The sequence below is a fragment of the Typopeltis vanoorti genome, chromosome 16, assembly GCF_054136105.1.
Source record: "Typopeltis vanoorti isolate ZY-2024b chromosome 16, IOZ_Tvanoo_1.0, whole genome shotgun sequence".
Taxonomy (NCBI): Eukaryota; Metazoa; Arthropoda; class Arachnida; order Uropygi; family Thelyphonidae; genus Typopeltis; species Typopeltis vanoorti.
Window position 1 is genome coordinate 36,731,054 of NC_143564.1, and position 14,040 is coordinate 36,745,093.

The 14,040-nt window shown below is 33.8% G+C and overlaps 1 pseudogene; it reads right to left on the reverse strand.

The window, feature by feature from the left end:
* Positions 1-9,585, reverse strand: part of LOC150097954 (inhibitory POU protein pseudogene) — a 94,719-nt pseudogene extending 85,134 nt beyond the window's left edge.
* Positions 9,586-14,040: the final 4,455 nt, after the last annotated feature.

Below are 14,040 nucleotides of genomic sequence, written 5' to 3' on the forward strand. Positions count from 1 at the left end.
TGAGTTACTAATTGATTAAACTTTGTTGAAAAATCTTTCGGAGACATATAAGTATTGATATCTTGATATCTGAATGGAGCAGGGTATTGCGTTGTTTTGTATGTGCAATTAGAAATCTTTTCGTAATCAAAGGAAAAATTAGCTTTGATCAGTTTGGTTTATTAAAAGCTGCTTGAACTGATATTTTTTCAAAGAATTAAATATTTCTTTAACTGATGACTTGTATGAATATCAGAAATAAGTTATTGGTTTATTAGAAATGAGTTTTGTAGTGATTCAAGTTCGAAAGGATCAGCATTTAAGGAGTTGGTTGGTCTTAGAATTTGAGCTTCTACAATAATGGTCTATCTGAATCTGAAACCAGCAAAAACAGCATTGAATCTCATTAATAAAAAATCGAACTTTTTATAGATCTCTCTCCTTTTTTTTTTTTTGGAATGGGTTAGATATACCTTAATTTTAAAATACATTGATGACAGTGAATAGAAAATGTGTATAGGGACAGTGTAGAGTCAACAGAGATGTACTAACCGGTTTTAAGCCCTTAATCTCGTTCCCATTTCCCTGATTTATCCAGTCTTACATGAAGGAATGAGTAAGGTACCGGATGTGAAATAATTGGTATTGGGAAACATTTTCTTGTTATCAATGTAGGACTACCAGAAAAAGTACAGTACCAAGGAGTCGTTTTGGCCTTTTAGAGATGTGGATGTATTTTCTGAATGTCGTAGGAACAAAAGTAGAGAGGAAGATATTGAATAATGACCTTAGCAGGCGATCACAATGCATTCACCCCCTTTTGGACATAAGACAAATCTTGTCTTATTCTTTTTATATTTTATATTGATATGATGATTTCGCATGCAAACTAGCATACCTGTTGAACAAGTATTCAACTTTATCTTTGAAATATTACGACATGATAGAGGTTTCAGTAAATAGCTGTTTCTCTCAAGTCACTCTTATATCAGATAGATTAACTCTCTTTAGTTATGAAAACAGTCTGGAAATATTTGCTGATGATGCCAAGAAAGGAGGTAATCAAGAATGCAATTGAGATGTAGTACTTGCAGAATAACTTGAATAAGCTGAAATTGTGAGCATCGGAACATGCTGTAATGTCAGTGTTAGTAAAGTTGATATAATGAGATATCCAATTGCGTATTATATTGGCGGGATTATATTAGAAGAAACTGACCATGCTAGGGATCTTGGCGTTTTAGTAGCTAGGAAGTTGTAGTTCGAGGGATATATATTGATAATTACAATGCCGAAACTAATACTGACGTGTAAAATAAGGTCATTTTGCCTCTTTACAAGGCTTTGATACGACCTCATTAGGACTATTGTGCCCAGATATAATCTGCTGGTTTCCGAAGTGATGCCAATAGAGTGAAGAGGGTGCAAAGAAGAGTGTTAAACAAGATAAAGAGAAGTGATGAACTCTTCATACCTCTGAAAGGATCATACAAAATACCAGTAGATGGAGTTTTTCATTTTATAGAGGTGTTTTTATGGAGATAACTTGAATGAATGGAAGAGAATGTATGGAATGTGGTATGAGTGATATGTGGCCTCTCTCGATGAGTTCCTGATTCCCTGGAAGTCTCTTGTAATAATATCTGAAATAGTGTATATAAGAATGTAAGGATAAAACAAGAATTATCCTCAGGTATCACACATCATTTATGGCAGTGTGTAATGTATAATAGAAAAGCTTCAAAATATGCATCTTTTAATTCGACTTGTAATAGTTGCACTAGATTTCGGCATGTAGTCTGTCACATTATTTTGCGTATATCATGACTGGCTATTAAATACTTATTTTCGAAGATCTGTCAGAAAGTGTTAATTGAGAGTTAGCATCACTTTCCATTTCCAGAATCGACTAATGGAGTTTTTATTTCAGATCGTATACATCACTGAATGTATTATCGCATTTAAGTGACTTTATTTCTTTAAGAGTCTTCCATTTTTCTACTTAGAAGTTAATACATACACTGCTCTTTATCTTGAGATAAGGTGCCGTGGCTCTTAATCTTAAGAATCTACGGAAGAAATCAAATTCGAAGCCTTAATACATGGCCCAAGTTTGTAATTCTCTGTTTCCTAGAAATTTCCTTATGTTATTCGGTTCCTAAATAGTTTTACTACTGTATAGGGCATAATTTATTCCATAATGTTCTTTATTGGTTATTAGGCATGTCCAATGCTTTCACAAAATCGTCTACATCTTCGTCAATATCTCAACAATAATATTTATCATATCATTATAACCATACATAAAAATTACTTGGAAATAATGCACTCAGGAATAATTAGAGAAGAATGGAGGCACATTTGTCTCATAGTCTTGATATTTTACTGATATGATGGATTTTCCCGAAATACACCATTCAGTAAAGGCCGATAAGACCACATGTCGATAACAGTTATAATTAACATCATGTCAACGGGTCGGCCGAATAACTGTCGTCTCCGCTCTCCATCTAACAGACTTCCGTTCGAATCCCACTCCTGTAATGGTTGCTTGTAGATGTGTTTGTGTACATGACATAGCCCAGGATGAAAGAACCACCACCCTATTTAAGTGGCTAAAAAAACGTCATATTCGATTTTCTAGAGCCGATGATCTGGTCATACTCCATCCATGATATTAAGTTAATATCCTCCATCCTTTCGTGAGGATTTCGCATAAAAAATTATCTTGCTTTCCATACCATTAAAATTGTAAGTTCTTTATTTATGTAATATAAATGGATATTGCTGAGTAATACAGTTCCAATGAATTTTATATCAACCCTTTCATTTAAGTAGCATTCATATGAACAGCATTCATAAAATACAACTCATAAAAGAATGTCAATGTGTGTGTGTGTGTGTGTGTTTAACATAGTTGATCCTGTAATGTGATGTTTTTTTAAAATAGCATCTCTACAATAAAATATGTTCTCTATGACAACGGTTTTCTTTCTGAATGGAGAAGACTTGCAAGCTTAAGAATCAGGGTATCCACAACTTGAAAAATGTCCTCTGATTCAGGCGTAACATGACAAGAGAGTGTAATACAACCATGGGGTTAAAAGAGAATCATATCTAATGCTCCCGTATTAGGATGAAATGCATCGGACGTGATTATAATAATAGCTAGTTCGATATAAATTCGGAACAAGAAATTAGTTAAATGATTTATTTACTGAAAAAATCGTGTTGTTTTGTATGTATTTAAAAATTGAATACAAAAATAACTTTATATTTTTTCCCAACAACCAGAGGTGTTGAGAAAGACGTGTGCCTATAAGGTTTAATCAAATGACAGTTCTGAATGAATATTAACAGTTTTGCAGGTATTTTGAGTGTTTGTAATTGTTCCCTGCCGGTACAATAATGACCAACAATAGGCTAACGTACCTGGTTCGTTTCCATTTTTCCACTATATAAATATCTTGATGGATCTTTACGGAAACTTACACATACACACAATCCCAACATTAATCTTAACCAATTAATTTACTCTGTTGCTCTGTCCCATTGTTAATTAACTAAAAGTAACAATCAAAGGTGTTCTTTCTAGGATATAGGGATCATTCGTGCAATTGAATTGTTCTCAAAACGTGACTCAAACGCCATAAAAAGTATCTACCACACTTCGACATTTCCGTGATATAATAATAAACTTATCTCTGCTCACCATTTCTATGTTCACTGTACGTGCCTATCATGTCAAATCACACTAATAAACTGTTTTGGCATTACAATTACAAAAACGAAGGTGGGGCAATCATTCTGATCTTAAATTAGAGAATTGATTCGAAGATTACAAGGCCGTGAAATACTGCGAATTAGGAAGCCTATCTGTTTAGAACTAAGACTTTGGTGATTTATGTGCAATTGAAATAGGAAAGATTAAAAAATTATTTTTTTAGACAAATCAAATAAATAATCCATTTAAAGGACAATTTTTAAGATAACAGAGGAGGAATTGCTTTGGATATATACGAGTACATGGAAATGCTTAAAAAGATATTATTTTTGGGTGATTGGCGACATTCAAGACAGCTTTGAAGTTAATAATATACATACAATGAACGCAGTAAGCGATTGTTTTAAAGAAATGGGCAATCAAATAATTAAAATTTAAGATGCAGTAATGTTTGGATATTGAACCTCTTCATTTTTCCTATAAGGCAAATATTCCTTTAAAACCGGACGTATTTAAAGGGATATTTTTGAAGAATTTTTTTACGCCGTTAATATACGAATCGAAAGAATTTCCAGAGGCACCCTCCCTCCCTCTTACAGCAGATTCATAAAATAGGGTCATCATACGAACGCCTTAACTGAAATCGTATCATCTTTAACGGAAAGCATTTCCCACTTCACACATTATTAAGTCATTCACATTTTGATTTCGATCTATTTATATTCCTACCAGTTTATTTTAATTTCATTTTAATATATCTTGAAACTAACATTTCTAGAGAACTTGGTATCTGTTTCCGGAGCCTCGTAGTTTGAAAAAAAGTCTCTTTGATTATCATCAGAGACTGAGGTCTGGACAGGGTCCACCTGCTAGAATTAGACTGAAAATTTTAAATTCTTGATTAGAATAAGTGTAATAATAATTTAAATACTTTATTTATTTTCTGTATATTTCTTCGATTCGGTTTACTGCCAAAGAGAAGATCATATAATGGAAATCCTTCTAGAGTTGTAAATACTCTTAGGCGACCTAACCTACGGGTTTTGTGGTGATTTTCATGTTCTGTCGATTAAGAAGTATATTTGCATATTCAATTTAGTAGGTGACTCGATGTTAATTATTTAATTTGAAAACGATCTACGTGTTCTTATCATATTTAGTAACCACAACAAGGTTTACCGGTATAGTTTAACAGACATTCATAGCAGTTATTAAGAAAAGAACGAAAAAATCTAGTCATGAATGTCTTCCTGGTAGGAAAGCATATAATATGTAGTAAATCACTTCTGAAGAGACTGACTATTATAAAATTACATTCTAATCCTGTTTAACTGCTTCACAAGTGAACTTTCCTTTGAAAGTATATGGCTGCCATCTATTTATTTATTTACAGTATCATCACCAGCTTTGTAGAATTAATAAGCCAAGAATGATTATTCTAGTTATTCCTCTTATTTCTATCTTTTATGGTGGTCGTCATCCAAAGAGGTTGGAAATGTACATCGGATTAGGCTATAGGAAGAACGATTAAATAAATGAAACATTCCATGGTTTCTTTGTCCTTATAGTCCCGAGATAAGATAGTTATGGTCTGCATGCGTCACAGCTATGAATGATAGCATCTACCATTAAATTCTTTCACAAATCTTCATATCACTGTCGGATTCTAATCCGCGGCTTATTGGTGACAAAATTAATGCCTTATCAACTGAAAAATATGATTTGATTGTCAAGTTAAACGTTTTCGTTTTACTTTTTTATTGTAAATTATTTGATTCTTTGTTCCTTGCTCCCTGTTCCCGCTAAACTGTACCATTGCGTAGGAGGTAAATACCAAATATAAAACGCCAGCTTAACGAAACACCTTAACCTTGTTTACACTGATACGATTAAGCCTTAAAAGAATCAAAATCAGCGGAGAATTCCGAACAACAGAAGCTTTTTCCACTAAGCTAAAGATTGCTAATTGTGCGTACAACCTTGGACATGACACGATGATAGTCCTCATTTAAAATAACTGTGAATAATGAATGCACGTTCAGTTCGCACTATCAATCAATAATTATTTTATGAAGTGCACGCATTATCACTGCCAAGTGAATATTAAGAGGGATGTATTAATAGCAAACGCTTACGAAGAATTCGAGATTTAATTTTATTTGATATAGCATTTTATTCGAAATTCTGAATAAGAATTCGACTAACATCATAAAACAAGCATCTAATAACTGCCTTTGTAGTTTCAGAATTGAAAAAACAACAGAAATAAAATATCAACGAAATAGACTTATTTCTGAAGTAATAGAGGATAAAGTAATTGCATCTTATAACTGCAGATCTTATATCGAAAAATTAATTGTTATGAGAGGTTGATGAAAGCAGACTTTTTTTCTAGATTTATGGCGAATTCTAATATCAAAATTAGACAACTGTCGGAAAAACAAAACTAAGCAGATTAGTTTCTTTCTCCTATACTCAAAAGCATCACAATAAGAACTGAACGCTGATGTACAAAATAGAAGTAATTAGATCATAGTCTAGTCACAAAAAATTGCGAAATTATCCTCCAGATGCATAATGGGTGCAACAATGATTCATATCAGGCAGCAAGTTAAGCAATTGCTACAGAAAAAGATAGCTGCCTTAGTGGGATCATATTCCTATGCAATTTCCTCTCTGTAACCAATAATGCTAATTTAATTTAGAGAACATTGATACGAACTAATATACTCACAAGTAAGCCATATTTGTGTAACTATATTTACTAGACTAGTTGTCAGAGAACGTCCAAATATCGGAATAATGTTTACAGTGTTTTCAGCATTATTATAGTTATGTCGTTGTATAATTTATAATGATGCCCGCACTGGTAGTCTATTGACTCAAAGCGTTCACTTTCCAACTGGTAGGTTGCGAGTTCTATTATGGGTGTAACTAAGGTTGTATCTGAAACTCTTCTTGCATCTTTCACTCCAAGCACTGTTCTCTGTATCTAATTCTTGCTGTCTTGCCAATTAGGTTATCAGTTTCCATCTTCTTGGATCAGCCAATAATTATACGTTGATTTTCATGTCATGGATAGGGTATCCGCTCTCCAACCAACAGGCTGCGGCTTCCAATCCAGATGTGGACATGGATGTTTGTGATTCTCTTTGGATAGGAGATGAATTTCCTCTTCCATTAAGCTTCTTGAAAAAGTTCCATGTTTGGTCTCTAGATTAGGGTTGGTTTTGAGTCTTTAAAAGTAAATAAAAAATACAAAATGGGGAAAAATTCCTTAGCCTACCTCTAGTACTAACGTATAGGTTTACAATCTTTCGTGGATGGAAATGACATAAATGTAAAATTTCATTGTACAGTTTATATATTTTTATGACTATTGATATACTCATTCTCTTCGGTTAAGTTAAATACAGTATATTATGTTATTATGGATCATCTGAGGGCTAAAATGTAACTATACATAGTTAAACCTATTCATAAAACACTACAAATGAAAAGATATGCACAAGTTTCATTTGAAAGTTCTATATTAATATTTTATAGGAATTCATTGCATAAAGATGCTTGTCATTACAAACCTACAGTGCAAGAAGTTGACTAATACAAAAGTCAACCTTTGTGCCTGAATTTGTTCTGTTTTCCAGTTTATGATATTGGAAGCAATCTCTTTTCATACAGATGTTACTGAAATAAATTTCAAATCAACATCCTTCTAACAGCGAATATTCTTATTATTGTTTACTATTTGCTGACCTTTTTAAGCCTCTAAAGTAAGCTATATAGTTCAAATAATAATAATATAGTGTAGTGTAGAGAGAGTAGTGTGCCGGCTTAAGCGTATCATTTCTTCTTTTTATATTTGCATTTTTCTTTCACTTTATTAAATTTTAGCTTGCTTGTTGTATTAAGAGTGTAATTCGTTAATAGAAAATAAGTCTCATGATTTCTGTTTTATACGAATATCATAAAATAATTAATGCACAAACTACTTTGAAAGAATGGAGTATTGCGTACAAATATTTACTCATTCTTGTTTGTGAGAGTACATTTATAATTTCCGAATGTGCCCTTAAACTGTGATCACCGTGAATCAAAGACTAAACATCATCAGTAAAAGCAAGAGTCGATTGCAAACAATACCTAATTATGTGTCCTCTCCACCGCAACTCTTAACCAAATAAAATGAAAATAAAATCTATTCGGTTGCCATGGTATCGGATGATCTTCTGCTTTGCAATTTAAATATTATTGCAGTTTAAATTATAGGATATCAAAATGTTACGCAAACAGTGAACTGCGCTCTCTCGGCTCAGAGATAATATTTTATTATTCAAGAAATGCATTTAAGTCATTTTCAATTTTTATGTTTGCACCATGATTAATAAATAGCGAAGACATGCTTCTGTAAATAAATGGATAACCAATTTTGAAAGTATTGCTCATCCGTTTAGCAAATCTTGGCAAACAATGGGTATATATATATGAACAGAAGTGCGTACTGAGACAGCGTATTAGATTTATAACAAGTCCAAATTGTCGCAAATACCTTCATGTCAATCTTAAAAGTGTGCACGCTGTTAGTTGATTGTGAACTGTTTTCAATGAAAACTCATCCAGTACATATTCGATCGCGTTTTCTTAGAACAACACTCCTGTGACTCGATCATTTTAATTCTGCAACAAAGAAGTGTGTTTATCTTCATTTGTAGAAGTAGTTACTCATCCGAAATATTTATTACAACACGAGTGCGCGACTTGAACACCTCTTCAGTTAATTGTTTCTTATCTCGAACCTTGAAAACGAAGTCGTAAATGTTTCATCGTAATAGATTCCACGGAAATCCGCAACATCACTTCGCTTGTTAAAAATGGAAGAGAATCATAAACTGAATATTTGCATAATTATTTCATTGAATAGATTGGTATATTATATCCAATTGAAGTTGCAATTTTTCTCAGCATATCTGAAGCTATCAGGGCAACCTCACAAACATGGTAAAATATTCATAATCATTGACAGACCGTTTTTATTCATTATTAATTCACTACACGTACGCGCGCGCGCGCGCACGCACATACACACGTGAGTGGGTGCGTCTGTGTTTGAAGGCAAAATACCAGTTAAATTTTTTTTTAAAAAAAATCCTGGCTCCAATTGTGTGTGTCTGTACACACAATTCGAGCCGGGATTCTTAGTGCATTATTCTACATGAAGTTGTGAATATTAAATCAAATTTAGATAATAACGGTTATTTAGAGAATTTCGACTGTTATTTTTAACCTCACTCAATAATGATCATTTTAACTAGTCAGAATATGAGCTAAGGATAATTCACGATGGTCACAGCGCAATAAATTCCTCTGAAAATATCTTCACTGGAATTTATTATACTGAGCAAGAACTTAACATTGGTAATATATATTCGCTTTACTTTATATATTCGTTTAAATACTAAGACGGTTTTTACGTACACAACATTTGTAATGCGCGCGCACTCACACAGACATATTCTTTAATCTGTGTCTTGCATATTCGTTGGAAGAAACAGAACAATAATGCGAATCATGTGTAAAAATTTATCACCAACAAGCAATACATTTGTACATGCATAATTGAATAAAGAGCAACGCTCCGACTTTTATTACTCGTTAACCTCCCCCCCCTCCTCCTCCCTAAAGAAAACACAAAGATGATCCATGTTTTATGCATTTTCTAGTGGGTTTCAGTCGTATTAACTTACCGCAGGATTTCCCATGCAGTGACGACGCATAGGATCTGCTGTCCGATAAGTAGGGGAGTATCGTCCAGGGAAGCACGTTCCAGTTCCCGTGTTTATAGGCGGGGGCAGCGGCATGGGCTGTTTCCCGTTCATGGTGGACGAGATGCAAAGCCACTCGCCCTCACTGTTCAGTTCTCTCTTTGGAAAGGCCAGGATCGCAGTTCTTCTTCAGTTAAGCCTAACACACCAATGTCCGTAATGTCAAAACACCAGAAGCGATGTAGCCGTCTCGATTATGCCTTTCACATGTGCACCTGCTCTCGGCAACGAAGTGACGTCATGTGATTTATGCCTGCGCATGCGTGTTTGCGCAGGCATAAATCGCAAGCGTATTTGCGCAGGATTGCCATTCCTCCCGTTATCAACCGCGGAGAGCTGTCACGAGGCCGCAAGGGATGTATCGAATCGAACGGATACAGAATGAGTGACTGACTGCCAGAGAAAGAGAAATAAGGATAAAATGAAATGCAATTAAACGCAGTTTCTGCGTTATAAGAATTAGCAAGGCATAATAATTATTTTTTTCAAGTTTGCATAATTCAGCAATCTGTCTCCTGTATATATAGCTTCCCTGCAAGTCAGCTGTGTCATGTACATAAGCTGAATAATTTACTTGTTCAAATCTAAAAACACATCTACTACACCTACATATATATTGCTGTAAAGTGAAATATTTAATTGTTTAAATTTCATTGTTTTTAATTCTATAAAATTTTAAAATATCAAATAATGTTATCCCGGAGACTATTAAAAATTTGAACAGGATAAGTAAAACGAATGTAACACTTGTAACTAATGAATTTTTAACACTATTGGTTTTAACTGTTTGTTAAAAAAATGTTAGCAATAATAGATTGGGTTTCTAACTGAAGCTGTATAAGCCATCAACTCTTCATCGAATTAATCGTAGCATCTTTCCTTTTTGATTCCTTATCAATTACTCACACACCACATATTTTTTTCGCGTTTGTACATGATAAAAGATAATTTGAAAAACGCATCAATACACTTAATCAGCGTCATTCTGTTTACCGACACTTTATCTTCAAATAATGCTCAGTGGTTTTTCACTTAAACTATTAGATGAGAGAGAAGATTATCTATTATCTTTTCTCCGTTATCGTTGTTTCCTTAATTTTTAAAGTACTGTACGTTAATATATATGTTAAATATTACATAATATTACAAGTTAGTTTTCATTTTTGGAAATTAGCCAGGCATTTTCTTTCTTTTCCTTTTAAAGTATTATTAAAAAAATGATATACTAAGAGAATATATGCAGCGTGCAATATTCTCATATTTTAATAAAGTATCAGATTACTCTACTTTATTAAACTAAACATTATTTTGATTTACCAGCGAGGGGTAACTTAATAAAGATGTGAAAGATAATGTTTAAGATAAACACTGCACGTATAATGCACTATGTTTATAATATTGTTCAGATAATTGCTCTGATCAAATAGTTTATTTTTAATTATGAATTAATTTGATTATTTCGGTATGTTGGTCGTCTTATGTTTTGAACTGCTTGTTAAAGGAACGAAATAATTTTGGAACTATCCCATCATCAATAAGTTCAACATACATATAAAACCGCGGGGGTCATATTTTAACTAACATCAATCTTTTGAACTATCCTACTCACCGAGGCAGTTTTAAACTTATCGTAGGTTAGTGCCCTGTGTGGGCTGTGGGTTAGATAATTTGAAAACATTGCTCAAGAAAACAAACGATACTTTTAGCCAATCAAACCTCCACTAGCATGATGGTTATCTCACAACGGATAAATAAAATCATCTACTTAAAGGCAGTTACACTGCAGTGCTGTTTCGTAATAATCTTGTATGGAAGAACGAATGCCATTATTTTTGAACAATGCATTTGTCTTTATGAAAAGACAAGAAACAAAAAGCATCAATCTGAGTGACATTTATCCAATTATAATTTACACTTTGCGTATCATCTAATATGAAGTGTCGAAATAATGTGTTGCTGAACATGATTTTTTCAGGCAATTAAAGCATAACGTATCGGCATATGGCGTATTACGTCTATCAGGTTTTTTTTTAAAGACAGTTTGTGTTTCGAGAGTTGGAAATTGGTGGATTTTTTGGTAAAAAAAGCAAAAAACTATGCACACTATTCAGATCATTAATCGCAGTTGAATTAACCTCGATTAATGAATTGAATACTGGGCCGTTTATATTTATAGAAGTTTCTGTGTTGATAATGATTTTTCGTAAAAATGATTTGCATCAAAGGGTAGCAAGCTTCTAATATAGCATTAGTATTTCATTCTATAATTCCGTCAAATTCCTGGTATGCACCTTAAAAGGGAAAGGAGTCTATAGCACATCTATCAAGAGATAATGTGATCATCCTCACATGCCGTGAATAAAATTCGAAGACTTTATAAGGTGCATGAGCTCCTCTAAACAGTTCATCTTACCTTCTGATGATAACTGAGCTTTTTTTTTCCCTCCCTATGTATGACAGTTGTTACTGTCGCTAGTGCTGGAGATTTGTCAAAATATTCCTGAGAAGGTACAAGTATAAATGGAATGGAAAACAACTGGGGAGACCTTTGTCCAGCAGTGAACTTAAGGTGGTGGTGGTGGTAGTGGTTGATGCAAAGCCACATAATTTGATTCACGTGTAATTAAGTTCAAAAAGTTCGAACTGTCTCTAATATTGAATTCGGCTGGACACCTATTAAAAGTTCCTGCCATCACTTAGAGTAAACAAATCATTCTATCGTTCATAATGGACAGATAATTGTAAGAAAATCTTCTATCTTCTGTGTACACAGTAAAAAGGTCAGTTATTATTTAGCAAAATCAGTTATTCTTCGCATTTTAATTATAATAAGATGGCACGTACAGTATCTCTCTATTCAAAACTTGTCTTTGAACACATTCCATTGCTTTCCATAACCATAAATTTCGTGTTTATTCTTAAAAACTAACTGAAACGAAGACTCACTTGTGAAGAAGCATGTTAACACTCACTGAAAAAATTATTTCTCAGTGGACAACAGTGTAACAAGACTTGACGAAAAATGATTTGCATAAAAGTGTAGCAAGCTTCTAATATAGCATTAGCATTTCATTATTCTATACTTCCGTGATTAAATTCCTGGTAAGCGCCTTCAAATTTCCTCCAAATTAGTCTCTTATTAGCTCTCCATTAATTGTATCTAATATTTCGGTCATCTAAGGCACCTCTTACTGTATCAATCCACCTTGCTCTTGGTCTTCCTCTTGATCGTTTCCTGCCAACCTGTTAAACACTTGTTTTGCTAATCTTTTCTCTGTTATCTAAGTGACCATACCACCTTAGATAAGCTCTGTTTTCTCACACATTCTTGAATGCTAATGGCAAGTTCCTTCCTAATCTTTTCATTATTAACATGATTCCATTAGTCGTCATTGTATGGACCTTTGCTCATTCCTTGATAATTGAGTTGTGACTTTGATACCGTAGAAGTACATAGTTTCACACATTGCGAGATCGAGTCAGTTCTCCTTTAACACGTTCATTGCTAATCACGCGATATCGCGCGATGCGAGTTCTCACCAAACGGCCGATCACGCGTTATCGCGTAGACGTCGCTAACTAAATAAAAAAATAAAACAAATTTGGCCACCACACGAAATTCCAATTTTCAGCTTGGCAATGAAAGTGTTAAAAATATGTATTTGCGTTTACAGCTTGTCAGTGGGTGATAACTGCTTGAACTCTGATTAGTTCAACGTTATCAAAGTTTCTGTTTATGCTTCTCAAAATTCGAAACCAAGTCAGTGATATTTAAATGCTTGAACACTGTTTTAAATTTGAAGAAGGCAGAACATTCCCCTGCCCATCAAATTTGGATACTTTTAACGATCTAAGCAGTGAGACTACTAATCGCTGAAAGAAAGCTTTCTCTATTTCAAAGCACTGGTTATTACTACAGTGTAGACCAGATCATGCGTGTTACCATGAGGTGTCCCTAACCGTTTGCTGTATTTTCTCGTTCCTAATTTGGAGCCAAAGGAGTTCCTGGATATAATGCAGGTCGAGCCACTGACCGAAGAGGGGATTCTTCCAAAATAATGTAGGAGGAGATCTGCGAGACTGGATGTAAAATACTGCGTAGAAATGGGTTTGAGTTGCACGTTGCACTGACGCTTTTTAAGAGACTAAATGTACACTACGTCAAGCAACTAGTTCGTTCAGTTTGAGGAACGTGGAGGTTGTATAAAGTCTCGAATCAAGAGGTAAATCGGAATGGTTAATAGTGACCGAAAGGTTTTCTCATTTCTCAACGAGAGCTGCGAAGAAGAGATTTTTTTGTGAAATGTAAATTTGAGAAGAAAACTGACCATTTAGATATTAACTAGACCAACATAAATTGGTCTGTTTAATATAAAACAAATAACCTGTATAAAACTAAAATACTTTTATGTAGGTTATTTGTATGTCGGTTGTGATGTTTATTTTCACAGACTTTTCAGAATTGAAATAAATTGTCAAAGCTAGGAGAACAGAATGGATTCTTCATTCGTTTCT